Source organism: Stomoxys calcitrans, chromosome 4, assembly GCF_963082655.1.
Source record: "Stomoxys calcitrans chromosome 4, idStoCalc2.1, whole genome shotgun sequence".
Classification (NCBI taxonomy): Eukaryota; Metazoa; Arthropoda; class Insecta; order Diptera; family Muscidae; genus Stomoxys; species Stomoxys calcitrans.
Window position 1 is genome coordinate 10,945,080 of NC_081555.1, and position 27,233 is coordinate 10,972,312.

The window sequence follows — 27,233 nt, forward strand, 5'->3', positions numbered from 1 at the left end:
GGGGTACCAGAAGCCACTGTTTCAAATTTCATCCAAATCGGATGAAAAATATTACTTTTATGGGCTCAATACTCTATATCGGGAGATCGGTCTATATGACAGCTATATCCAACTATGGACCAATCTGGATGATATTCAAGAAAAATGTTTGAAGGGGTACCAGAACCCACTGTTTCAAATTTCATCCAAATCGGATGAAAAATATTCCTTTTATGGACTCAATACTCTTTATCGGGAGATCGGGGTATATGACAGCTATATCCAAATATGGACCAATCTGGACGATACTCAACATAAATGTTTAGAGGGGTACCAGAACTCGCTGTGCCAAATTTCATCCAAATCGGATGAAAAATATTCCTTTTATGGGCTTAATTCCTTATATCGGGAGATCGGTCTATATGACAGCTATATCCAAATATGAACCAATCTGGACGATATATAACAAAAATGTTTAGAGGGTTACCAGAACCCACTGCTTCAAATTTCATCCAAATCGGATGAAAAATTTGCCTTTTATGGGCTCAATACTCTTTATCGGGAGATCGGGGTATATGACAGCTATATCCAAATATGGTCCAATCTGGACGATATTCAAGTAAAATGTTTAGAGGGGTACCAGAACCCAATGTTTCAAATTTCATCCAAATCGGATGAAAAATATTCCTTTTACGGGCTCAATACTCTATATCGGGTGATCGGTCTATATGACAGCTATATCCCAATATGGTCCAATCTGGCCCATATTTGACAGGAATGGGTAGGGATCTACCAGAATACACTGTGCCAAATTTCATAAAATTCGGGTAATAAATGGAGCTTTTTATGACCTCAATACCCTATATCGGAAGATCGGATGGTCGGTTTATAGGGCAGCTATATCCAAATATAGTCGGATCTGAACCACATCTCACAGAAATGGGTCATGGGTCTACCAGAACTCACTGTGCCAAATTTCATCGAAAACGGATAGAAAATGACCAATTTATTGCCTCACGACTTAAAGTCGGGAGATCGGTCTATATAGCGGCTATATATAACTAAAATCCGATATTATGAGATCAGAAGGTCGAGTTTATATACAAAGAATACGAAATCATCTAAATGAACAAATTTTTTGTCTCAAGATTTTAAGTCGGGAGATCGGTCTATATAGCGGCTACATATAACTAAAATCCTATATTATGAGATCAGAAGGTCAGGTTTATATACAAAGAATCAAGATATCTGCAAAATTATAAATACCCAAATAAATACCTAAAAACGGTATTTATTGGGTATTTACCCGGTAGGAACCCATCACTACTCATGCAAGGCTAAAAATTCTACGAGCCATGACACAATCTCTTGTTCGAAAGATGGCATAAGATATTGGATTAAAGATAGAGAAATAAGAATGTGATGTTGAGAAATCATACACCCAATAATTTTTATCAATCATACGCAACCGACCCAAAGAAGGATTTTCGAGATACCAGTTTATATGGGAGCTATATCAGGTTATAGACTGATTTGACAGAACACCGCATTACAGAAAACCGCATACTAAAGTTCAACCAATCGGATGAAAATTACGGCCTGTAGGGGTTCAAGAAGCCAGTTTATCAGCCAGATCAGTTTATGTGGGAGCTGTACTTGCCACAGTTGTTGGAAGTCAGAACACAACACTTCATGCAAAATTTCAGCCAAATCAAACCAAAATTGCGGCTTGTATGGGTTAAAGAAGTCAAATCGGGAGATCGGTTTATATGGAAGCTGTATCAGGTTATAGGCCGATTTAGGCCAGATTATCAATAATTTCTATCAATCATACGGCACAATGCACAAAAACATTAACCATCATACGCAACCATGTTCATAATCGTTAACAATCATACGCAACCATGTTCATAATTAACCCATTAACGCTTGACCCTCGATTCCCATGTTCGAATTTGACGAAATTTCATATATTCATTAGTAAGACAATTTTTATTGATGTAGTAACAAAAAAAAATTAAAAAATTAAAAAAAAATATATATTTTTATTTTCTAAGCCCCTATGTGTTTACAACAAAAAATAATTTTCTTAATATTATATGACCATTTAGCGACAAAAGTGGATTTTATTGACTTTGACGCAACTGCTGCCAGAAGTAGAATGTTTATTGCCATACATTTGTGTTTTTAGAAACATAGAAACCACCAAATGCAATAAACGGCTTCTAGAAATCTTACTGCTACGATTTTGAAAAAACTTTTTGGATATAAAAAAATTTTTTTGGCTAGAATGAAAATTACCTACTTCTGACAAGTCAATTTTCCCCTCAAAACATGACTTTATATGACTTGAACAGTTGCTTTAACAAGTTCCATTTCTCCACTTAACGCCAATCAAAATTTCACAAGGATACCTCTTTCCAAACTCGAGCTAGAATTCTAAGACAACTCTATTTTTGGATATTTTTTACCCGTTCGTTGTCAGTGGGTTAATTTAAGAAAAAAAATCAATGATATTTAAATATTTTTAAAAATAATGTCAATCATACGCACCCATGTTTATTATCGTATTTTTATACCATACTCCCCTACAGTGGTACAGGGTATTATAACTTAGTGCATTTGTTTGTAACACCCAGAAGGAAGAGAGATTGATAAATATACGATCGATTCGGAATCACTTTCTGATTCGATTTAAATATGTCCGTCTCTCTGTCTGCCCGTCTGTCTGTCCGTCTGTCCATGTTAATGTGTGTACAAACTACAGGTCGCAATTTTCTTCCAATCGTTTTCAAATTTGGTACAGGCATGTTTTTCGGCCTAGAGGCGAAGCCTATTGAAATCGGAAAAAGTCGGTTCAGATTTGGATATAGCTCCCATATATATGTTCGTCCGATATGCAGTAATAATAGAATAAAATGGTCACTTGTTATCCGATTCTCTTGAAATTTGGTAGGAAGGATTTTCTTATGACTCTAAACATTAATGGTGAATTTCATAGAAATCGGTTCACATTTAAATAAAGCTGCTATATAGGTATATCGCCCGATTTTCACTTCCAGAGCCACAGCAAGCTCGAGTATTGACCAATCTTGTCCGTCTGTCTGTCGAAAGCACGCTAATTTTCGAAGGAGTAAAGCTTGCCGCTTGAAAATTTGCACAAATACTTCTTATCAGTGTAGGTAAGTTGGGATTTTATATTCGGTCAAATCGGTCCATGTTTTGATATAGCTGCCATATAAACCGATCTGGGATCTTGACTTCTTGAGCCTTTAGAGGGTGTAATTCTTATCCGATTTGGCTGAAATTTGGCATGACGTGTATGACTCTGCTAAGTATGGTGGAAATCGGTTCATAACCTGATATAGCTGTCGCATAAACGGATCTGGGATCTTGACTTCTTGAGCCTCTAGAGGGCGCAATTATTATCCGATTTAACTGAAATTTGGCATGACGAGTTTTGTTATGACTTCCAACAACTGTTCTAAGTATGATACAAATCGGTTCATAACCTGATATAGCTGTAACATAAACGGATCTGGGATCTTGTCTTCTTTAGCCTCTAGAGGGCGCAATTATTATCCGATTTGGCTGGCTGATTTTGTACAACGGTTTCTCCCATGACCTTCAACAAACGTGTCAAATATGGACTGAATCGGTCTGTAGCCTGAAACAGCACAACAGAGATACCGGGAAAACAACTCAATAAATTTGATCCATGGTGCAGGGTATATAAGATTCGGCCCAGCCGAACTTAACACGCTTTTACTTGTTTCCACTTATATATGCTATCTTGTAAAAAGTCAATAAATCTTTTTAGCTATATCCATATTCTCTTTCCCCTACATTTTTACCGGCCAAACAATTGTTATAAGCCATTTTCAGATATTGACTTTTAGTACCAAATATCTTTAAAGGACATCCACACTTTGTTGGCTCTAAAACTCCTTAACCATGGCCAGCACAATGACGCCTTCATATTGGAAAAAATCAAAATATAAATATCACCATAAAATACTGGCCCCTACCTTGCCATTAAGCAAAAAAATATATATGGAACAAAGACACAAACAAAATGTCTAAAACCTAGTACAACCACTTCCAGCTATCCCCCAGAAAAAAATTCTGCCATAAGCGGCATGTGTGAAAATCAGTGATAAAAATATTTCTATATTTTATGGTTAATCAATAAAAGCATAAAAAACTAAACTCAATCATGTTTTTTATGAGCAATTAAAATTCTAGGCAGAGAAATGAGCGAAAAGCAGAGGAAAGCTAAGGAAAACTAAACAGAAACTATCCCATTTTTGTGAAATATGTTATTTATACCATAACACCTTACACCATGCTGATGAGTAGTCCCCTGCCTCTTTCTCTCTCCGTACTTCTTTCTTTGTTTTCCTTAAATGCCATTAAAGGGACATCAGTGACAACTACAGAAAACAAAACAGTACAAAAAACTTGCGATAATGACAATAAAAACTGAAAACATCTGTGAGTAACGTTTTCTTGTTTACCATGAATTGGGGAAAAAAGAAGAGAAGGAAGAACAAAAAGAGGAAAAAAAAAATAACAACGCAACTAAAAAAATCCAAGGAGTCAAACACACACTTAAGTATGGCATGTTTCGTGTTGCTCTCAATGGGAGAGCCTGAAATTTCCTAACAACCAGCCAGACCTGCCAGCAGTTGGTTACGAATCCTGGGGGGAACAAGAAATTTGAGGCAAAAATAAAAAAACAAATGCCATACAAGTTGTGAATTATTAGCAAACCCAAATTGAAGTAGTGACACATTCGTATACTATGTTTGAGAACAATAGTACACTGCTTTGGTTCAAACAAAATAGCAGCGGCACTAACAACAACAGGCACGCAATCCTACGCACACATATGAAATAGGGAAAACCGAAACATACACACACACACACATACACATTCATCTAAAGAACTTTCACTGTTTGCTTCTTACTCAAAGTGTAGTGTGACCAGCAAGAACTACTCTCACTTACTTTGTGAGTAGTGAGTATTTCTCCCAGTCGGCGGGCTGCTTTGGCATAACTCTACACAACACCATCAACAGCAGCAGCAGCAGCAGCAGTCAGCAACAGCGGCATTAGAGAGGAAACAAGAACAAGCAGCAGCTGTTGGCATTATTCACCACTTTTGTGCGTAAACAACGTCAACGTTAACGTAAAGGCTTCAAACCCTGACAAAGAGGAGTTCTTGTTGCTGTTTTTGTATTTGTGAGTGAGTAAGTGAGTGAGTGTGCGAATGAGTGTTGGGTTCATTTCATGTGCACCACTGACTGAATTTCTTTGTGTCTATGTATGTGAATGCTTGTTATGTATATGTATGTATATATGTGTATAAGTATATTTGAGTATTTTAATATTAAAAAAAAGAGAACATTATTTTTTTTAAGAAGGGGGTCTTAAAGGACTAAGAGATTGCAAAGGGGGGGAGATGACATATAAAGTATAGAAGTAGTAGCTGGCAACTTTACGTCGATTTTTTTCATCTGCTTCGTTTTCTTTATTGTTCTCAATACTATATTTTCACTTTCATTACACAATATTTACTAAAGGAATTTTCTTTCCTTTAATACGTTTTATTAAAACCAAATTTTTCGCACTTAAGCTTTGTTATGTATTTTTTTAACTTTTCTTAAATTTCTTTTAAATTATATTATCATTAATATTTTATTTTTTTTTATATTTCTTTTTAACAACATTTATTTCAAAGCATATATCTTTAAATCTCTCTTTTTTTAATAATTTTACAGATTTTTCTTTGGTATTTCTTTTTCTCTGGCTTTCGAGTATTATTTTTATATTTTTTAATAATTTATTAATTTTTCTTTTTCTTTGGGATTATTCACTTTATTCCTTTATTTTATGGCATTATTTTTTTTTTTAATTAATATTTTCTTTTTTCAACTTTGCCACGCGCTTACGTTATGCTCAACACGCACCTAAAAGTAGACTACAAAAGTGTTACACTTTTCTCTATGGTCGTTGTGTCGAGCAGCAAGAAAGACATGAAAAAAAAAACAACAAAACTCTCCTCTATGAAGCAACAGTAGAACAAAAAGAGAGTAAATTCTCATTGTGGTGAATTTAAAGGAAACAGCTGTTTGAAGCAACAACAAGAAAGGTTTAGGAAATTTGTTTTTATCTAGAGGGTCAGAGGTAAAATGTAGATGGCGCAAACTGAAGTTTTAATAGAAAGGAAAACTATGGTGAATTAAATCCATAAGCTTTTATTTCTTAAAAAAACAGGCAAAAATGTGTTAAGTTCGAATCGGTCGAATATTGGATATCCGGCCCCATGGATTCTGCTTAAAATTGGCAAAAAAATCGACTTGGTTGAATGGCCTATGTGTACATTATGTTGCCTAATTCTGTCAAACCGTAGAAATCTAATCGGGAGAACGGTGTATATGGGAGCTATATTAGAAGTCATAGCAGAACTTACATTATTTTAATCGGCTAAGACAGAACATTTGTTCCACTAGCCGAACGTAGAATAGCATTCCAAGCGCCTCAATCTTCTGCGCTTATTCTAAAATCTATGACACCACTTTTCGAGATGTCTCCCACCACTTGATCTTTCCATCGGGCTTTTGGCCTTCAAAAAACTTCTTTGCTGGAGCTTCTTCATCCATTCTCACAACATGACCTAGCCAACGCAGCTGTTGTATTTTGATACGTGTAGCTATACTATCATCGTCATACAGCTCGTAGTTCATACGCCGCCTATATTCTCCATCAATTCAAACTGGTCCATAAATTTCACGAAGAATCTTTCTCTCAAATACTCCAAGCACTGCCTCATCTGCTTTCACAAGTACCCATGCCTCAGAACTATATAACAACACGGGTAGTATCAGTGTCTTGTATAGTGTAATCTTCGTCTGTCGAGAGGTGGCCTTGTTTCTAAACTGCTTACTTAATCCAAAGTAGCTGGTGTCATTCGTTTCGGTTACGGTGTTGCCGAAGTAGATAAAGTTGCTGACTGAGGCGTAAGTAAGTATTGGTCTAATCACGCTTCTGTAGAGCCAGGGGACTATCCTCGAATTCAGGCCTCATTTTGAGCCAACGGTCCGCCCGTCTACATAGTGTCCAACATCTGTGAACCTTCTCAGTACGCTTCTGAATGTGACACTTCCAATTACTAAGTATTTGGCCTTGTCAGATATCGAAATCGTCTTATTGAGGAAACGTGGTGCGTTAAATTGGCCCACTTTCGTCTTCCTCGTAAATAGACAGATTTTAGTCTTCTCTGGGTTAACATTGAGACCTCTGGGTGTAGCCCAGTCATATGCCATATACAAGACTTTTTCGGTCCTTCTGCATAGCTGGTTCGGATCCTTACCCCTTGCAAGAGTTATAACATCATCTGCGTAGCATAGGCATGATGTTTGTATTTGAGCAGTTCGTTGGATGTCCTACGCTTTATCATGGTATCCACAATACGTTCCATGGTTTTGCGTGGAAAGGACGTAAAGCTTATTGGTCTGTAGGCCTTTGGTGTCGCATCACTTGCCTTGCCGGGCGTAGGTATAAACACCACCCTTGCCTCCTGTAAGGCTTTCGGAGTATACGAAAGTCTTAGGCACGCTGTGAAAATTTTGGCCAGATGAGGGGCCCAATATTCCGTCAGGTCCGGGTGACTTAAATGGTTTGAACCTCAAGGATTCCTTCACCACAAATTCCGTTATTATAATGCTTCGATCAACATCATTATTCCAAGAATCCGGTGTCTCTGTCGTCAGTCCCGTCGTATCCTGTGGAAAATAGGGTTTCATCAAAAGCCTCAACATGTCCTTTGCTCTCACTCCCATGTCGTCTACTCAAATTTCAGTTTGGACATGGATATTTGAGAGAAACTTTTTTATCTTGGCGGCGTCATTAACGCTATCGACCCGTTCGCAGAAAAGCTTCCAGGAGGCATGTTTTGCCGCTCTGGTAATCTTATTGTATTGTTTGAGCCGTGTGTAATACACATCCCAATAAACTTGCGCTCTCTTACGACGTGCTCTGTTAAAAAGTCTGCGGACCTCTTTCTCAATATTGCGAATCTCCCCGGTCATCCAAGGGTTTTCTTGGGCTGATTTCCTTTGCAGTCGTAATCCTTTTGACATTTTCGTCAATGTCTTCTATGCTTGGACAATTTAAATTGTCTTGCCCAAATCTTCTGAGTAGCCTTCCGTGGAGACCCTCCAATCCTTAACCTCATCGATTAGACTTTCCGAACATATAGTCACATTTAATAACTCCTCCCGAATCCTATTAATAATATTAAAGGTGAATATTAAGTTTTATTAGGTCGTTAGTATTCAGGATCTCTGTCAGTAACACGATAGAATTCGTTTTTGTAACCAGAGGGAATGTCAACTAAAACATGTCTATTATATGAACATATATATCAGTGCCCCCTAGATGTGAATAGTGGTCTTAAATTTCAGTTGTACTTAAAAGACATGCGCTAAATCCAGCACTTTTCCTTATTTCATTTTCAAATAGTCTAAACCGTTACCTTCTTCAAGAGATTGGCAAAGTAGGGATGTAATATATCAACATGGTTAACACAATAATCCAATGTTGATAAACAACAACATGCCCTTACATGAAAGGTAACTTATGTTCTGTGTTAATACTAGTGACCTCTAAAGTTTTGCACAAGAAACACTTTTGAAAACGGAAATGAGGATGGTAGGACATTGGTTGCCTCCAACGTAGTTCAAAAGAATGTGTGTGAATTTTTTCTTAATGAAAACACTTGCTTGTGCAAAAAGAGTGTGAGCTTATAGGTGTCTACCCCAACAACCCCCAAGCATGGGGTTGGGGGTACCAGCCACTCTTATGTTTGCAAGAGGGTGGTTTTCTATTTTCCATTTTACTAAGCAAAGGCATTCAGTGTTTATACATCTTGGCGGTTGGATTTGCAGTTAAGTGTATTAGAGATATTTAAGAAATTTCAAAGGCTTCTTGAAGAAATTATAGAAAAAGAATATAAATATTAAAGAAAAACAAACAAAGAAAATTGTTTAAAAAATATTGTGCTCTAAATTAAACAAGAGAAAATAATTTTTGTTTAAAATATTCGTTTTTTTGCTAAAGGTAAACTACGTTTTATTCATCCGAACTTTAAGGGTTAATGACTAATTAACTGCGCCTAAAAATATGCTATGCTAATGAACTCATCAAGGTCGTTAAATGTTACTTTTTAAAAAATTACGTTCATGCTTCTTTTTCAAATAAACCAAAAACTAAAACTGAAAGAAAAAGAAAAAATAAAACTTAAACCAAGTTTGAATAAAAAAAGTTCTTTTGCCTATACACATTAAACATCAAAACATCTGCTACAATTCCCTACTAATCCATGATAGAGAGTGAATATACGCCACTGAATTCATTTTAATTTAGGTGGAATATAAATACTCATATATATGTTAAGAACGTGGGAATTTAAAATTAGGACATGTCTGTAGGAAACTAAAAAAGTAATTCTCCATTTCTAGCATGTTCGCATTAAAAAAACATATTTAAAAAAAAATTAAAAGTTATAACGCTTCAAAAGAATGCAAACCATTGCTGTATACTTGTAGATGTAAGAGAGATTTATTTGATTTTTACTATATAAAGTATTTGTACTCAATAGTTTAAATCGACGCTACTGTTACTTGTATCTCTTCGTTCATCTCCTTTTCTGTGTGTTTGCCTACAAAAAAAAAAAAAAAAACAAATTTTGCCCATGAACATTCCACTAAGGAACAGGGGCAAATTCCTCATATAAAAATGAGTGCAGTCCGATTCAAGTTCAAACTCAATGATAAGGGGCCTCCTTTTTACAACCAAGTCCGAACGGCGTGCCGCAGTGCGACACAACTCGGGAGAAGTCTTTACATGGCATAGTACCTCTCAAGTATTGGCAGCATTAGGAGGGAAAAACCATCGCTGAAAATATTTTTCTGATGGTCTCGCCGGGATTTGATCCCAGGCGTTCAGCGTCACAGGCGGATATACTGACCTCTGCGCATCGGTGGTCTCCGTCATAGTGCAAAATTTGAGCCAAATCGGATAGCCATTGCGGCTTCCTTAGGCTCAAGAAGTCAAATCTGAAGATGGGTTTATATGGGAGCTATATCAGGGTATTGGCCGATTTAGAACATACTAAGCACAGTTGTTGGCCAAATCGGATAACAATGGGTTTATATGAGAGCTATATGCAAATTGGAACCGTTATGCCCCATTTGCTATCCTCAATGAACTACATTAAGGAAAAGTAACTGTGCAAAATTTCAAGCGGATATCTTAATTCGTTCAACCGCTAACGTGATTTCAACAGACGGACGGACATGGCTAGATCGACTTAGAATGTCGAAATAATCAAGAATACCTATTTTTAATGGGGTCCCAGTTCAACATTTCGAGGTGTTACAGCCTACTAACTGCTCATCCATCCATCGTCATTAAGCTTCATCCGTCCATCACCACATCCACCTTCTTCCGACCAGCTCCGAAACTTCATGGTCCAGCCGTCTTCAGCTCACCGACCTTTTCGATGCAGCCTACTAACTGCTCATCCATCCGTCGTCCCATCGCTTCACCCATCACCGCAACATGCACTTTCATCTTGCCTTCCTTCCATCCCCATCAAAATCCACATACACTTCGTTTAAATAGCTTTTTATACATCGTTGTGTCGGACCTGGTACATCGAACTTTGTATCAAGGTTAACTCAGTGTCCGTAGCCGCCATATGGCCAAAGAAAAAGCTTCCTCAGACTCACTGCAGTGGTCGCAGCAATTTGTCTAGCCACAATGTCCAGAGGCATTAGATGTAGCATTTGATTCAGTGCACCAGATGGTGTCGATGGTTGATTGATCCGGTTGACTATTGAACAGTAGGTGGACTTTTGAAGTGCCGTCCACCAGACCATAACACCATATACCATGTAGATTTGACAACTGCAGTATATACCCAGTTCATGAGACGCGGTTTAAACCCCCAACTTTTGCCAATGGCTCTCTTGCTGGTGTATAGGGCAAGAGTTGTTTTTCTTGACCTTTCCAAAATGGTGGATTTGAAGTTCAGTTTATTGTCCAGCAAAACATCCAGGTATTTGCGCTTTCAGTAAATGGAAGATTCTCTCTTCCCTAGGAGACAGGTGCTACTGTAGGTAACTGAACAATTTTTGTCGTGCACGGATTTACACCTAGTCCACTTTTGGTAGCCCACTTCAATGTCAGACGTTGAGCTTCCTGGAGTATATCTTTAAGAGTGGTGGTTTGGATGCTCAGTTCAACCATCGACCAGCAGTCCCTCTGCAATTCTAATAAGCCAGTGTGAAACTGAAACTCACCATTCGGTATTTGCACTGCTATTTTACTTTGAAACGCAGAGCATGGACAGAACAAATACAGAGAGGGAGAAATGATATCGAGGTGGTGGGTTACTAGTATCAGCAAGTGTCATCTTGCAGAGTCTTTTTAATTTTGCAGGGATACCAAACTCAGACATGGCTTGAAATACCTTTCAACGTAAAGGGGTATCGAAGGCGGGTTTGTAGTCAACAAAGAGATGATAGATGTCTATTTGTCCTTCTAGGGTCTTTTTCAGGATTTGGCGCAGTGTGAATATCCGTTCTAGAGTGGATTTGCCAGGTCTAAAGCCGCATTGATACGGCCCAATTATCTCATTGACTTTAGGTTTTAATCTTTCACACAGTACGCTCGAGAGTATCTTGTATGCGATGGGGAGTAGACTTATTCCTCTGTAGTTGGCACATTCCGTCTTGTCTCCTTTCTTGTGTACGGGATATAGTATCCCGAGGTTCCAATCATCAGGTATGCGTTCTTCATGCCACATTGCGCAGACAAGCTGATGCCTACGCCTTACCAGCCTGTCGTCTCCGGTCTTAAATAGCTCAGCAGGTAACCCGTCGGCTCCTGCTGCCCTGTTGTTCTTCAGTCACTGCTACTTGGACCTCATTCTGACTAGGAGGTTAACATTCTATACCATCATCAGGGATTGGTTCTGCGGCATCCTCTTCGCCGCCAAATTTTGGGTAAAATCTTTCCATATATCCTCATATCATATCCTCAGCATGCCATCTGTTTTAGCTACCAGATTTTTTTTCACCCACCATCATAGGATAGGGGTATACAAATCTAGTCATTCCGTTTGTAACACCTAGAAAGATTCGTCTAAGACCCCGAAAAATATATATATTCTTGATCGTCTCGACGTCCTGAGTCGATTTAGCCCTGTCCGTCCATCCGTCTGTCGAAATCACGAAAGCAATCGAACGCGCAGAGCTAGCCGCTTGAAATTTTGCACATATACTTTATACTAATGTAGGTCGATGAGAATTGCAAATAGGCCATATCGGTTCAGATTTGGATATAGCTTCCATATATACCGATCTCCCGATTTGACTTTTTGAGCCCCTGGAAGCCTTAATTTTCATCCGATTTGGCTGAAATTTTGTACATGGTGTTCTGTTATAGCTTTTAACAACTGTGCCAAGTACGGTCCAAATCGGTCGATAACCTAATATAGCTCCCATATAAACCGATCTCCCGAATTGACTTCTTGACCCCCTGGAAACCGCAAATTTTATCCGATTTGGCTGAAATTTTGTACATGGTGTTCTCTTATGACTTCCAACAACTGTGTTAAGTACGATTCAAATCGGTCAAGAACCTGATATAGCTCCCATGTAAACCGATCTCCTGATTTGACTTCTTGAGCCCCTGGAAGCCGCAATTTTTGTCCGATTTGGCTGAAATTTTGCACACAGTGTTCTGTTATGACTTCCAACAACTTTGTTAAGTACGGTCCAAATCGGTCTATAACCTAATATAACTCCCATATAAACCGATCTCCTGATATGATTTCCTGTGCCCCTGGAAGTCGCAATTTTTATCCGATTTGGCTGAAATTTTGCACATAGTGTTCTGTTGTGACTTCCAACAACTGTGTTAAGAACGATTCAAATCGGTCAAGAACCTGATATAGCTTCCATATAAACCGATCTCCCGATTTGATTTCTTGAGCCCATGGAAGCTACAATTTTTTGTTCGATTTGGCTGAAATGCACCGTCACTGTGGTACAGGTTATTATATTGGGTTGCCCAAAAAGTAATTGCGGATTTTTTAAAAGAAAGTATATGCATTTTTAATAAAACTTAGAATGAACTTTAAACAAATATACTTTTTTTACACTTTTTTTCTAAAGCAAGCTAAAAGTAACAGCTGATAACTGACAGAAGAAAGAATGCAATTACAGAGTCATAAGCTGTGAAAAAATTTTTCAACGCCGACTATATGAAAAATCCGCAATTACTTTTTGGGCAACCAATAGATTTGTGCATTTGTTTGCAACGCTAAGAAGGAGAAGACCTAGACCCATCGATAAGTATACGGATCGGCTTAGAATCACTTCCTGATTCGATTTAGCTATGTCCGTCTGTCCATCTGTCTGTCTGTCCATGTATTCTTGTAATCAAGGTACAGGTCACATTTGTTGTCCGATTTTCACAAAATTTTGCGTAAGTGTTTTTTTTTTGGTCCATGGACGAACGCTATTGATTTTGAAAAAAATCGGTTCAGATTTAGATATAGCTCCCCTATATATCTTTCGTCCGATGTGCCCTTTTAAAGCTGTAGAAGCCACAATTTTGGTCCAATCCTTACAAAATTTGGCACGAAGTGTTTTTTTTTAACGACCCAAAATGTTTGCAAAATTTTATTGAAATCGGTCCAGATTTAGATATAGCTCCCATTTATATCTTTCATCCGATATGCCCGTTTAAAGCTGTAGGAACCACAATTTTAGTGCGATCTCTACCAAATTTGGCACGAAATGTTTGGTGTGACGTCCCAATATGTGTGCACAATTTCATCTAAATCGGTTCAGATTTTGATACAGTTCCTTTACATATCTTTCGTCCGATGTGCCCTTCTAAAGCTGTAGAAGCCACAATTTTTGTCCGATCCTTACAAAATTTGGCACAAAGTATTTTTTGTAACGACCCAAAATGCTTGCAAAATTTTATTGAAATCGGTCCAGATTTAGATATAGCTCCCATATATATCTATCATCCGATATGACCGTTTAAAGCTGTAGGAACCACAATTTTAGTGCGATCTCTACCAAATTTGGCACGAAATGTTTCGTGTGACGTCCCAATATGTGTGCACAATTTCATCTAAATCGGTTCAAATTTAGATATAGTTCATATATATAACTTTCGTCCGATTTGATCAAAAAAGGCTGTAGAAGGCACAATTTTGGTCCGATCTTTACAAAATTTGATACGTAAAGCTTTTTGTGACGTCCCATTATGTGCGTAACATTTTATCATAATCGGATCAGATTTATATGTAGCTCCCATGTATATCTTTCATCCGATTTGCCCTTTTAAAGCTGTAGTAGCCACAATGTTGGTCTCATCCTTACAAAATTTGGCATGGAGCGTTTTATTCAACATTCCCATATGTGTACAAAGTTCCATAAAAATCGGTCCCGATTTAGATATAGCTCCCATATATAACTTTCGTCCGATTTGACCAAAAAAGGCTGTAGAAGACACAATTTTGGTCCGATCTTTACAAAATTTGGCACGAAGTGCTTTTTGTGACGTCCCATTATGTGCGTAACATTTCATCATAATCGGAACAGATTTATATATAGCTGCCATGTATATCTTTCATCCGATATGCCCTTTTAAAGCTGTAGTAGCCACAATTTTGGTCCGATATTTACAAAATTTGGCATGGGCCGTTTTATTCAACATCCTCACATGTGTGCAAAGTTTCATAGAAATCGGTCCAGATTTAGATATAGCTCCCATATATATTTTTCATCCGATATGCCATTTTAAAGCTGTAGTAGCCACAAATTTGAACCCATCCTTACAAAATTTGGCACGAAGTTGGTTTTGTGACGTCCCATTCTGTGTGCGAAATTTCATCATAATCGGAACAGATTTATATATAGCTCCCATGTATATCTTTGATCCGATATGCCATTTTAAAGTTGTAGTAGCCACAATTTTGGTCCCATCCTTACAAAATTTGGCATAGAGCGTTTTATTCAACATTCCCATATGTGTGCAAAGTTTCATAGAAATCGGTCCAGATTTAGATATAGCTCCCATATATATCTTTCATCCGATATGACCGTTTAAAGCTGTAGGAACCACAATTTTGGTGCGATCTCTACCAAATTTGACACGAAATGTTTCGTGTGACGTCCCAATATGTGTGCATAATTTCATCTAAATCGGTTCAGATTTAGATATAGCTCCCCTATATATCTTTCGTCCGATTTAACTAAAAAAGGGTGTAGAAGGCACTATTTTGGTCCGATCTTTACAACATTTGGCACGAAGTTGGTTTTGTGACGTCCCATTCTGTGTGCGAAATTTCATCGTAATCGGATCAGATTTATATATAGCTCCCATATATATTTTTCATCTGGTATGGCCTTTTAAGGATGTAGAAGCCACAATTTTGGTCCGATCTTTACAAAATTTGGCATGGGCCGTTTTATTCAACGTCCTCATATGTGTGCAAAGTTTCATAAAAATCGGCCCAGATTTAGATATAGCTCCCATATATATTTTTCATCCGATATGGCCTTTTAAGGCTGTAGAAGCCTTAATTGCTCCGATCTCTATAAAATTTTTCATGAGATGGTTTAATTGACATCCCAATATATAATATGGTCAGCTCCGCCCGACTCTTGCCTTTCCTTACTGGTTTAGATAATAGATTTTGAAGTAAAAAAAAACTTCCTGATTTCATTCAGTAGGACATTCGCTCATTACTTATGAAAAAGTCTTCATAAAAGTATAATAATATGTTTCCTTGGAGATTTTTATAGTGTTTCAAAAAAGTAACCGGGAAAAATTTGTGTTTTCCAAAGTGAGAAACGAATATATTGGTTGCCCAAAAAGTAATTGCGGATTTTTCATATAGTCGGCGTTGTCAAATTTTTTCACAGCTTGTGACTCTGTAATTTCATTCTTTCTTCTGTCAGTTATCAGCTGTTACTTTTAGCTTGCTTTAGAAAAAAAGTGTAAAAAAAGTATATTTGATTAAAGTTCATTCTAAGTTTTATTAAAAATGCATTTACCTTCTTTTAAAAAATCCGCAATTACTTTTTGGACAACCCAATAGTATCAGCCTTAAGATATGTTTCTATCAACCACTCTAGAGTTTTCCGCTTAAAGGATGGTAGACTAATAGGACGAAAAACTTTCGCCTCCGTGTGCTCATACATATTCATTTTTATTTATTTTGATTTGATTTAAATTTAAAAATCTAATCTAATCTATTCATATATACAATGTATTATCAAAATCTAAAATGAATTCCACAAATGGTTATTTTTCTAGATGTCATAAAAAATAGACAAACTTGTACATCCTGTTTGAAATTCGACATCATCCATGGAAATAAAGTTCTTTACTAGTTTCTTGAAACTCAAGACAGATACCCACTGAAGGTTTCTCTTGCAGTAAAAAACCCCACATTGCCAACATATCACCCAAAAAACTAAAAAACCAAATAAAATTAAGAAAAAAACTCACAAAAAGTGAAACAATGCAGATGACATTCTTTAGTATCCACACTAAGAGCCCACATTCAAATTTAGTCGGTGAGAGAGAGCCACTCAAGAAACGCCACATAATCACCCCAACAAAATCGACAAGCAGCCAGCCAGCCAGCCATACATCCAATTTTAAAGTAACCACATGCATAAGTGAACAACAAACCAAGCAACCAGTTTTTGACATTGTCTTTGGTTTTATTTTTCTTCATTTTATTGAGTCCAAAGTCCAATTAAATCTAATCAACAGCATGTTGTATTGTGGCTTGGCGGTGAATTGCACACCAAGCTACATTCAGCATAAATGCATTCGTTTAAGTTTAAATCATTATGAATGGTTTCATAAGCACCACGCACAGGCAACATAGCGAACGTGCAACATGTTTGCCAGCTTATTAAAGGGGGCTATACAACATAGGATTTTTTTCTGAGGGAGACAAACATGTGGGATTAAGAAGAAAATTTCGGTTTATAGTCCCGACCACTGACTCTAGCTACAATATATGCTGCATGCTTAGACAGGGGTTTTTTTTGTCCCATCAGGGGGATTCCAAAGAAAGCTTATGGTGTCAAGCCCCCCATTTCTAGTATCTTGCCAACAGGAAACCAGTTTCCATTTTAGTTCAATATCATTTGATATGGTAGCTGTATTTGTTGCACATACAAAATTCTCTTTATTTGTTCAATACTTCAGCTCATTTTGCATCAATACTCATACCGACAGACTTTCAATAAAAATAAATTTTTCTTTATTTATTCATTGCCGATTATTGCTCTCGCCTTACGAAATGAGTATCTGCACACACACACACATTTGTGCATACTTTGTAGCTGTTAATTTTATTGCAATGCATTCCAAATCAATTGTGGCGTTTGTGAATATCAACAACAACAACAACATGAATAATAACAGCACACATACCATGTGCATACATACATACATACTGACAAGCCTCCCATTTTTTTGTTTTTGTTTGGCAAACATTGAGGTCTTCTTGAAAAAGGGAGGTTTATCAGAGATGGGAGGAAAATATACGAAAAATTAAAAAAAAAACAAATTTGTTATAATAATTTTTGTTAAATAATTACAAAAATTCGTAAATATAAAGAAATTAAGAAAAATTCTAATTCAAGTTAGGTGAAAACATTAGGCGAGAACATCAGAAAACCAGTAAAGAAAGGCAAAAGACGGGCGGAGCCGACTATATAACACCCTATACCATCGAGTCTAAAGATCGGGCCAAAATTGTGGCTTCTACAGCCTTAAAATTCCATATCGGATGAAAGATATATATGGGAGCTATATCTAAATCAGCACCGATCTTAATGGAATTTTTCGCACGTATTCGGACATTCAATAAAACGTCTCATGTAAAATTTTGTAAAGATGGGACCAAAATTGTGGCTTCTATAGCCTTAAAACTCCATATCGGATGAAAGATATATATGGGAGCTATATCTAAATCTGAACCGATTTTCATGAAATTTTGCAAACATATTAGCACGTCATATAAAACCCCTCATGTTAAATTTTGTAAAGATGGGACCAAAATTCTGACTTCTACAGCCTTAAAACACCATATCGGAGCAAATTTAATTTTGTAAAGATCGGACCAAAAATGTGGCTGCTACAGCCTTAAAACTTCATATTAGATGAAAGATATATATTGGAGCTATATCTAAATCTGAAAAAAATATGTCATTTGAGAACGGGTAGAAATAAATCTTTGAAATGACAGGCCCCTAAAGTTGGTCACCTCGCGTATTTCGAAAAATTGTTCGGACTACCAAATCTTCATCATGAAATCACGCTACAATCTTTAAAAATAGAGATATTGAGCTGAAACTTTGCATAGATTTTTTTTGTCCATAAGCAGGTTACGTTCGAAGATGGGCTATATATTTATATAGCCGCCACATAGACCGATCCGCCGACTTAAAGTCTTAGGCCCATAAAAGCCACATTTATTATCCGATTTTGCCGAGTTTTGGGACAGTGAGTTGTAATAGGGTTTTACGGATTTGGGCCCATAAAAGGCGCATTTATAGTCCGATTTTGCCACAATTTGGAACAGTGAGTTGTGTTAGGCCCTTCGATATCCTTCTTTGATTTGGCTCAGATCAGTCCAGATTTGGATGTAGCTGCCATATAGACCGATCTCTCGATTTAAGGTCTTAGGCCCATAAAAGGCGCATTTATTATGCGAATTCGCCAAAAATTGGGACAGTGAGTTGTGTTAGGTTCTTCAACATTCTTCTTCAATTTGGCTTAGATCGGTCAAGATTTGGATGTAGCTGCCATATAGACCGATCTCTCGATTTAATGTCTTGGCGCATTTATAATCCCATTTCGCTGAAATTTGACGCAGAGACTTATGTTAAGCTTTTCGACATCCGTGTCGTATATGGTTCAGATCGGTCTATATTTGGATATAGCTACTAAAAAAAACCATATTTTGTTCTACAAAATTGAACAATGACGTGTATTAATTAAACCACTCAATGTCGGTGCCGAATTTGGTCCAAATCGGATCATATTTCGTTGCTTCGTTCACTAGAATTGCACCAAACCATTGTGAGCAGCGAAAAACTCACCATATTGGCCCTCCGGAGTCGTATGGCTCGAATGGCAAAGCCAGGAGGAGTTGTAGACATTGAAATTCCCAGCGACAACGATTTTACTGCCAGGAAAATCCTTCAAAATGTTTGTAATGGAATCACAAAGGACGTCAAAGGCGCTCGTGGAAGCTTCCCTTACTGAGTTTCGACTTCTATAAGGAAATTCGAAGTGCAGTATACAGCGACAAGAATATAAACAACGGTAAAGGTATTGTGACAGTCCAATTAAAGACTAATTTAGACAATTGGTAGTCCATTATGATATCACACTTGTGAAAAACTGAAGACTGAAGGTAAGAATTTAAGCCATCATCTCAGCTGTAGTAAACCGACCATGCAAACGGCAAAGCTGGCTGCATTTGAGTTGGAATATTGGATTCGTTCCTATGCACCAGTTTGGTGAGAGTAAGGCCGCGGCACTGAATATCACCCAGACACATGATAAGATCTGGCAAGATGAACTTGTATCAGTGAATAAAAACCAATATAGAACGATCTATAACATTTAAGCGATCGACCAATCTACAACAATCAAGCGAAGTTATTTTTGACACCATACAAACGCCCAGATATTTAATCTGGGATATATCTCTGCGTGTCGATTGTTCAACTATGGTTCCATATCTTGCCATTTATGTTGTATGGAGTCTGATTTAGATTGCTTAGGAACAGCTGACCTAAATCTTTTATCCTCAATGGTATGAGTGCTGAACAAACAAACGTGGCTTATGTAAGTTCAGAGACCGCATAAATTGTGTTACAAACGCATATGGCACATATTAAGTGTAACAAACTAAGTGATGTATTGTAGTTAACTTTCCTTTAATTTATGAACATTTTACTTTTTTATAGGAAACACTTAAAAGCGTTCCTTAGTTTACCTATTCAATGTGCAATAAGTTGTGCAACAAAATGTTCTACAGCAATTAGCTTATATCTCTTGTAGCTAAGAATAATAATATAGCTCCCTTGATGGTGGCGAGTTATAATTCAATACAGGCGTTAAATGATTTCCATTTTTCACCTTTTGCATTTAGAAATCAATAAGTTTTAAATAAACCTAATTGCTTTCACAACACAGGGTTTTTATACTTAATTGTATTGAAACTTTTTTTTTGTCTTGATCTCTTTGGCTTAACAAGAAATTGTAGTGATTAAATGTTTAATTCTAGTGCTTCAACTCCACAATAGTTATATTACTAAAATTGCAACACGAAGCCAACAAAGAAAACCAATTATCAGCTATTAGCAATATACAATTTCCTATAATTGAACTAAACCCTAAGCGGAAGACCAAAATGAAACATCTGTTGAAAAATTAAAAAAAAAAAAAAACAGTTTGTATATTCAAAATTTTATTCGTATGGCTAAGCTTTCATCATTTAATATGGAATTCATGCGAAACGGCAAACGGTTGTACTCTGCGTGCCAATGAACAACCTTTGAACCCCATTTCAAAAGTGTGGGTTATTCTAAATGCAAACAATGGAATAACTCAAGCAGAGAATAACAAACCAATTTTTTTGTTTTTTTGAAATTTTATAATTCTGCCAAAAAGCAATGATGAAGACTAATGTATAAATTTAATGAACTCAAAGCAATTAAATTTAGTTTTCTGTGAAATATTGGGTTGCCCAAAAAGTAATTGCGAATTTTTTAAAAAAAGTAAATGCATTTTTAATAAAACTTAGAATGAACTTTAATCAAATATACTTTTTTACACTTTTTTTCTAAAGCAAGCTAAAAGTAACAGCTCATAACTGACAGAAGAAAGAATGCAATTACAGAGTCACAAGCTGTGAAAAAATTTGTTAACGCCGACTTTATGAAAAATCCGCAATTACTTTTTGGGCAACCCAATATATTGTAATGGTAAATATGATGAATAAATACTTTTTAAATAGTTTTTTTAGTTTTTTACTCTGTATTGTACGAGGAAAAATTAGAAGTTCCAAGATTTTTTAATTTATTTTTTTTATTTAGTGAATATCATATTCACCCCCACGTGATCCACCCAAAGTAGTGGACGATAGGAGTATTGGTAGACAAAGTTGATGACGAAGCTGCACATCCAACTGACAATGCTTAAAGTCAAGAATATTTTTAACCAACCTCTGATGAGTACATGTATTGCAAGCTTAGGAAAAAATTTTAATGTGAAAAGTGATCATGTAAAGCTATGTGGCAAGCATGGTGACTATAAAACCGCCTCAATTGGTGCCCAGAGCTCAATACGGGGATGTGACGTTTCAAACATGTGACAAAATAATGAAGATGGAAATGTAAAAAAAAAACACGCATCCATTGTACTGTGCTACAAAGTTCAATGATGAATACAACAACTAATATATTGATTCTGATACTGATTGAAGTTTCAGGGGCTACAGTAGCCAACGACTGAAGTATGGGGCTATGCTCAATTTGTCATTCCGTTAGCATCAAATACTTTTTTTTTTGTCCATAGGCAGGTTGAAAAGAGGTTGCCGATATTAATCAGCCCCATACCACTATGGACATACACCCAACCAAGTAATCGGCTTGTAGTGCACTCTAAATACGAACAAGTAAAAGCGTGCCAACTTTGGCCGGGACGAATCTTGTAAACCCACCACCATGGATTCTGTCAAAAATGTATACAAAATTAATTTTTCTGAAGGGCACGGATGTTGGAAATCACTCACAGAACACTATCGGCAAACTTTTAGATAAATGGGACAGAAATTATAGCTTCTAGGCGCCTATGAAGAAAAATCGAAAGATTGGTTTATATGGGAGCTATATAAGGTTATAGACCGATTTAGACCGTACTTGGTGCAGATGTTGGAAATCATTACAGAACTGCGATTTCTAAGGGCTCAAGAAGTCAAATCGGGAGATTGGTTTATATGGGAGCTATATCAGGTTATACACCAATTTGAACCATACTTGGCACAGTTATTTAAAGTCATTACAGAATACCATACGCGAAATTTCGGAAAAAATTGCGGCTTGTAACGGCTCAAGAAGTCAAATCGGGAGATCGGTTTATAAGGGAGCTATATCAGGTTATAGACCGATTTGAATCGTACTTGACGCAGTTATTGAAAGTCATAACAGAACACCATACGCAAAATTTCAGCCAAATCGAATAAATATTGCGCCTTGTAAAGGCTCGTAAAGTCAAAGAGAATGTTCCATTAACAGAAAGCGCAAAATGCCTGGGTGTTTTGCTGGACAGGAAATTAAACTTCAAATCCAACATTTTCGAAAGGACAAGAAAGGCCACTCTTGCCCTACACACCTGCAAGAGAGACATTGACAAAAGTTGGGGGCTTAGACTGCGTGTCATGCATTGGTTTTATACTGCAGTTGTCAGACCTATAATGCTATATGGTATTGTGGTCTGGTGGACGGCGCTTCAAAAGTCCATCTACTGCTCAATACTTAACCGGATCCAAAGGATGGCTTGTTTGTGCATCACAGCCGCACTGAGGGCGACACCATCTTATGCCTCTGGAAATTGTGGCTAGACAAATTACAGTGACCACTGCCGTTAGATTAAGGGAGCTTTCTCATTGGTCATGTGGCGGCTACGGACCCTGTGTTGTCCTTGATACAACGTCCGATGTTCCAGGCAGTGTGGATTTCGCCTTACCTCAGCCGCTTTTCGATATCAATGTGGGACTCAAATGAAGAGTATTCGACAGTAGATTACAAATATGGCATAAAAAATTAGGTCCAAGTAATGGGAGGTCTTGCAGCGACCACTGCCTTGAGGTTAAGGGAGCTTTCTCATTGGTCATGTGGCGGCTACGGACACTGTGTTATCCTTGATACAATATCCGATGTTCCAGGCAGTGTGGATTACACCCTACCTGAGCCGCTTTGTGATAAAAATTACTGTACCACTATTCCTGATAGAACCGATTGGAACTACGATATCCCTGGTAAAAGAAGTTAAATAGACTTCTATACGGATGGTTCCAAGCTAAACGACCAGGTGGGCTTTGAGGTGTACTCTAAAGATCTGGAACTGATCATATCGAAGAGGTTACTCGACTACTGCAGTATGTATCAAGCGGAGATCCTTGCAATTAAGGAAGTGGTGGAATGGCTAAGATGTAATGTCATTACGACGATTGACATAAATATTTTCTCAGACAGCCATTAAATTCTTGGAGAACGTATTTTCGAACACAAAAACTGATCTCGACTTTCGCAGACCTCTCAACGAGATGGCTGAATAGTTTTAAATTCAGCTGTTGTTCTGGGTGCCGGACCCCAGAGATATCCCAGGGAATTGTATAGGAACTACCCTACACCTTCCAGGCATACTGGAATCTGTGGGTATGCCACTAGCGACATGTAAGCTAAGTTTTCAGGACCAGGCTCGAAGGACAACAAATGATAGATGGTCACAAAGTGGGGGCTATGTGACCTAACCCAAAACTATGTGGCCTAATCTAGACTTGGAGAAGTCTACCGCTTTGCTGTCATAGGCTAGAACAGGCGTCTCAGTCATGGTGTCCGAAAATATGCTGACAGACTGAAGATTGCCAGCAACGACTTTCGTAGAAGCTGTGAGGATATCGAAGAAAAAGAGACTATAGAACACCTTCTGTGTGTGTGTATCGCACTAGCAGTCAGAAGGAGTTTCACTGTAGTTTTTCATTTTCTTGAGAACCTGTCCGATTTAGCGGATGTGAACATTCGCAATTTATTGGGCCTTTTAAACCGATCTGGATGGTTCAACGGTAGGAACTTCCTTCCTTCTTCTGTTCCTGCGGTATCACAATGGACGAGAATGTCTAAGTGAGTCTGATGGCAGACTGCCACTTAAACCTAACCTAACCTCGAAAAAGGAAATCTAAATTAGGAATTCCGTGCTACATACAAAATCCCTAATAGTTATCCATGCCACACCCCTAAGTTGGTTCATGTCTGGTATTGCGTGCCTACCTAAGAGCAGATGTCTGTTAGACGCAAAAGCCGGGCAATGACATAAAAAATACACCAACGTCTCATCATCTTTCCCACATGCTATCACTAGCCGCACCGATTTTACACAAGTGAGCTTGTGGACCTGCGTGCCCTGTTATGATACCGAAAGCTAAACTGACCTCCTTCTTACTTCCTTTCAGCAATTGTGTCGTCTTCTTATAATCCGGATTTCCCCAAAGGATTTTCGTCGTACTACTGACCGTTTCACCGTTCCACAGTACTGAATGCGCGTTCATAGGGCACGCCCTTAAATCGGACTGCGTCTACCCGAAAGGCCACGGGTACACCAAGTTAATTAACGGCAGTTCTCTGGCCTCACTTTTTATACCCTCAACCATAGGATGGGGGTATACTTATTGTCATTCTGTTTGTAACACCTCGAAATATTCGTCTGAGACCCCATAAAGTGTATATATTCTTGGTCGTTATGTAATTTTAAGTCGATCTAGCCATGCCCGTCCGTCCGTCTGTCTGTCGGAAGCACTCTAAGTTTCGAAGGAGTAAATCTAGCCGCTTGAACTTTTGAACAAATACTTTTTATTAGGGCCAAATCGGTCCATGTTTTGATATAGCTGCCATATAAACCGATCTTTGGTCTTGACTTCTTGAGCCTCTAGAGGGCGCAATTCTCGTCCAATTTGACTGACATTTTTACGTAGTGTTTTGGTATCACTTCCACTTCACTTCCAACAACTGTGTTAAGAATGATTCGAATCGGTTAATAATCTGGTATAGCTGTCAAATAAACCGATCTTGGATCTTGGCTTCTTGAGCCCATAGAGAGCGCAATTCTCATTTGATTTGGCTGAAATTTTGCATTATATCTTCTGTTATGACTTCCAATAACTGTGCTAAGTATGGCGCAAATCGGTACATAACCTGATATAGCTGCCATATACACCGATCTGGGATCTTGATTTCTTGAGCCTCTAGAGGGCGCAATTGTCATCCGATTTGGTAGAAATTTTGTACAGCGGCTTCTCTCATGACCCTCAACATATGTGTCTATTATGGTCTGAATCGATCAACAGCTTGATACAGCTCCCATATAAACCTATCTCCCGATTTTGCTTCTAGAGTCCCTACAAGGCGCAATTCTTATCCGAATGAATTGAAATATTACGCAATGACTTTTTCAGCATTTATTTATGATCCGAATCGGACAATAACTTGATATAGCTCCAATAGCATAACAGTTCTTATTCAATATTCCGCGCATAGAACTCGACAAACGCGATCTATGGTGGAGGGTATATAAGATTCGGCCCGGCACGCTCTTACTTGTTGTAACTTGGAACGTTTTTTAGCCGCATTTCGCATAGTTTTATTTCTAAACGGCTTAATAAGAATCGATAAAGTTTGTTATGGTTCCCCAGCAATGGCTTTTGTTCGGTTTTCAACTTAACTTAAAGAAAGTGGCTTTGCTATGGTTTCTAAACATACTTAACAAAAATTTTCAGAACAATTATACGGCCAAACCGAATGAATTAAAGTATGACTGAGCAATAACCTTGACTTTGTGTTGTTCGGGATTTTTTTTTTTTTCATTGCCTGAAACGATGCGATAAAATATTTTTTACATTTTTACAGTGGTAAGGGTGAATCACTGGTGCAAAAACGACGCTCATATCCCTTGGCTTTGAATCATAAACAACGCCCAATATTACTCAAGGTGAAAAGTAATTTTCCTCTCACTGGCAACTCTATTTGGCAACTTTTGTTTGTACTCTTTGTCTCTTTTACAATACTAGGGCAAACTATGTACTCTCGATCTCTTACATTTACTTGCTAGTGTCTTGCAATTGCAACTCTCTTCTCTCATATTTACCAAAATTACAAGTACTACATATTTGACATTCACCGTCGGCCTTGATATTTAATTATTCTTCACGCAGTTCATCACTGTAAGTCACTCGGTTATCAAACATTTGTAAATTCTATGAATCACTAGAGGATTGGAATTTTTGTATTTTCATTTAAAATGGTTTATATAGCAAAATAACAATACATTTCTTAACAAGTTGACAGCTGTAATTGAAAGAATGTTTATTTTTGTTTTTAAATGTGTGGCCCACTTAATCATAGTTTAATGGCCCTCTGGCTAGGATAGGAAATAATAAAAAAGCAAAACACTTTCAATCCAAATTCAAAAGAAAACACTAAGGCTTATCAACGGCCCATTGATTAATATTTGCATTGGCTTATATTTAAATTGATGGCAATTCATTTTTACAAAGCACGCCTCCTTCGACATTCCCTATTCAAACACCCTCTCCGCAGACACTCCCAAGTTTGACAGTGATGCAGCTGAGGCTGCTATAATCTGTCATTGATTGTTTAATTATTCAATCATCGACAGGAACCTGAAATTGCACATTGATCTTTGTTTTAGTTTTTTTTTTCTAGGAAAATCAATAAAAATAGGCCTCTATTATAAAATGCAATTCAATGTGCAAAACCAATACCCTCCCTCCTCCCTCCCTTCTGGTTTGTTAAAATTTAGCAAAATGATTCCGTTTCTCTGACGTCAATGCCACACAGACAAAAGTGTCACTTTTTTTTCTTATTTCAAATTCTAGTTGATACTGGTCTCTTTTTTTATTCTGAGACTTTATTTGCATGAAGCGTGAAATATGGGTCTAGCATCCAGTGTATGTACACATTATATATGTATGTATGTATGAACAATAAAATAAATTCAAGATTAATTTTTATGTGAAGTCTTCACTGAGAATCTTTGTGAGATTAGGTAGACTTTGTGCCTGAGACAGATAAGATTAATTTTTTTCTTGAAAACATGTATACTCCCTTGTACAGCATTCAGTCAGATATCGTATGTATAATACTTTCATTTATAACTGTATTGTTAAGATATTATAAATAAATTTTAAGTAAAAACATATAAAAGGTCGAGTTTATTCGATCTACATTCGTTCGCCATTTGGTTTGCACACCCTCCTTCCTACTCATTGTTGTAATAAAAATTTAACATTCTTCAAACACTTCATCTGCGAACTCAAACGATGA

General features: G+C 37.4%; 1 protein-coding gene across 8 annotated transcripts in view; it reads right to left on the bottom strand.

The window, feature by feature from the left end:
* The window catches only part of LOC106087027 (potassium voltage-gated channel protein eag-like), a 295,197-nt gene extending 289,258 nt beyond the window's left edge, over nucleotides 1-5,939 (bottom strand). For 7 of the 8 annotated variants that reach the window (XM_059366592.1, XM_059366597.1, XM_059366596.1 and 4 more), the window contains exon 1: nucleotides 5,484-5,939. The gene's annotated coding sequence lies outside the window, so the exon portion shown is untranslated. The remainder of the gene's footprint in view (nucleotides 1-5,483) is intronic. The other variant, XM_059366593.1, reaches the window with a different exon arrangement.
* Nucleotides 5,940-27,233: the final 21,294 nt, after the last annotated feature.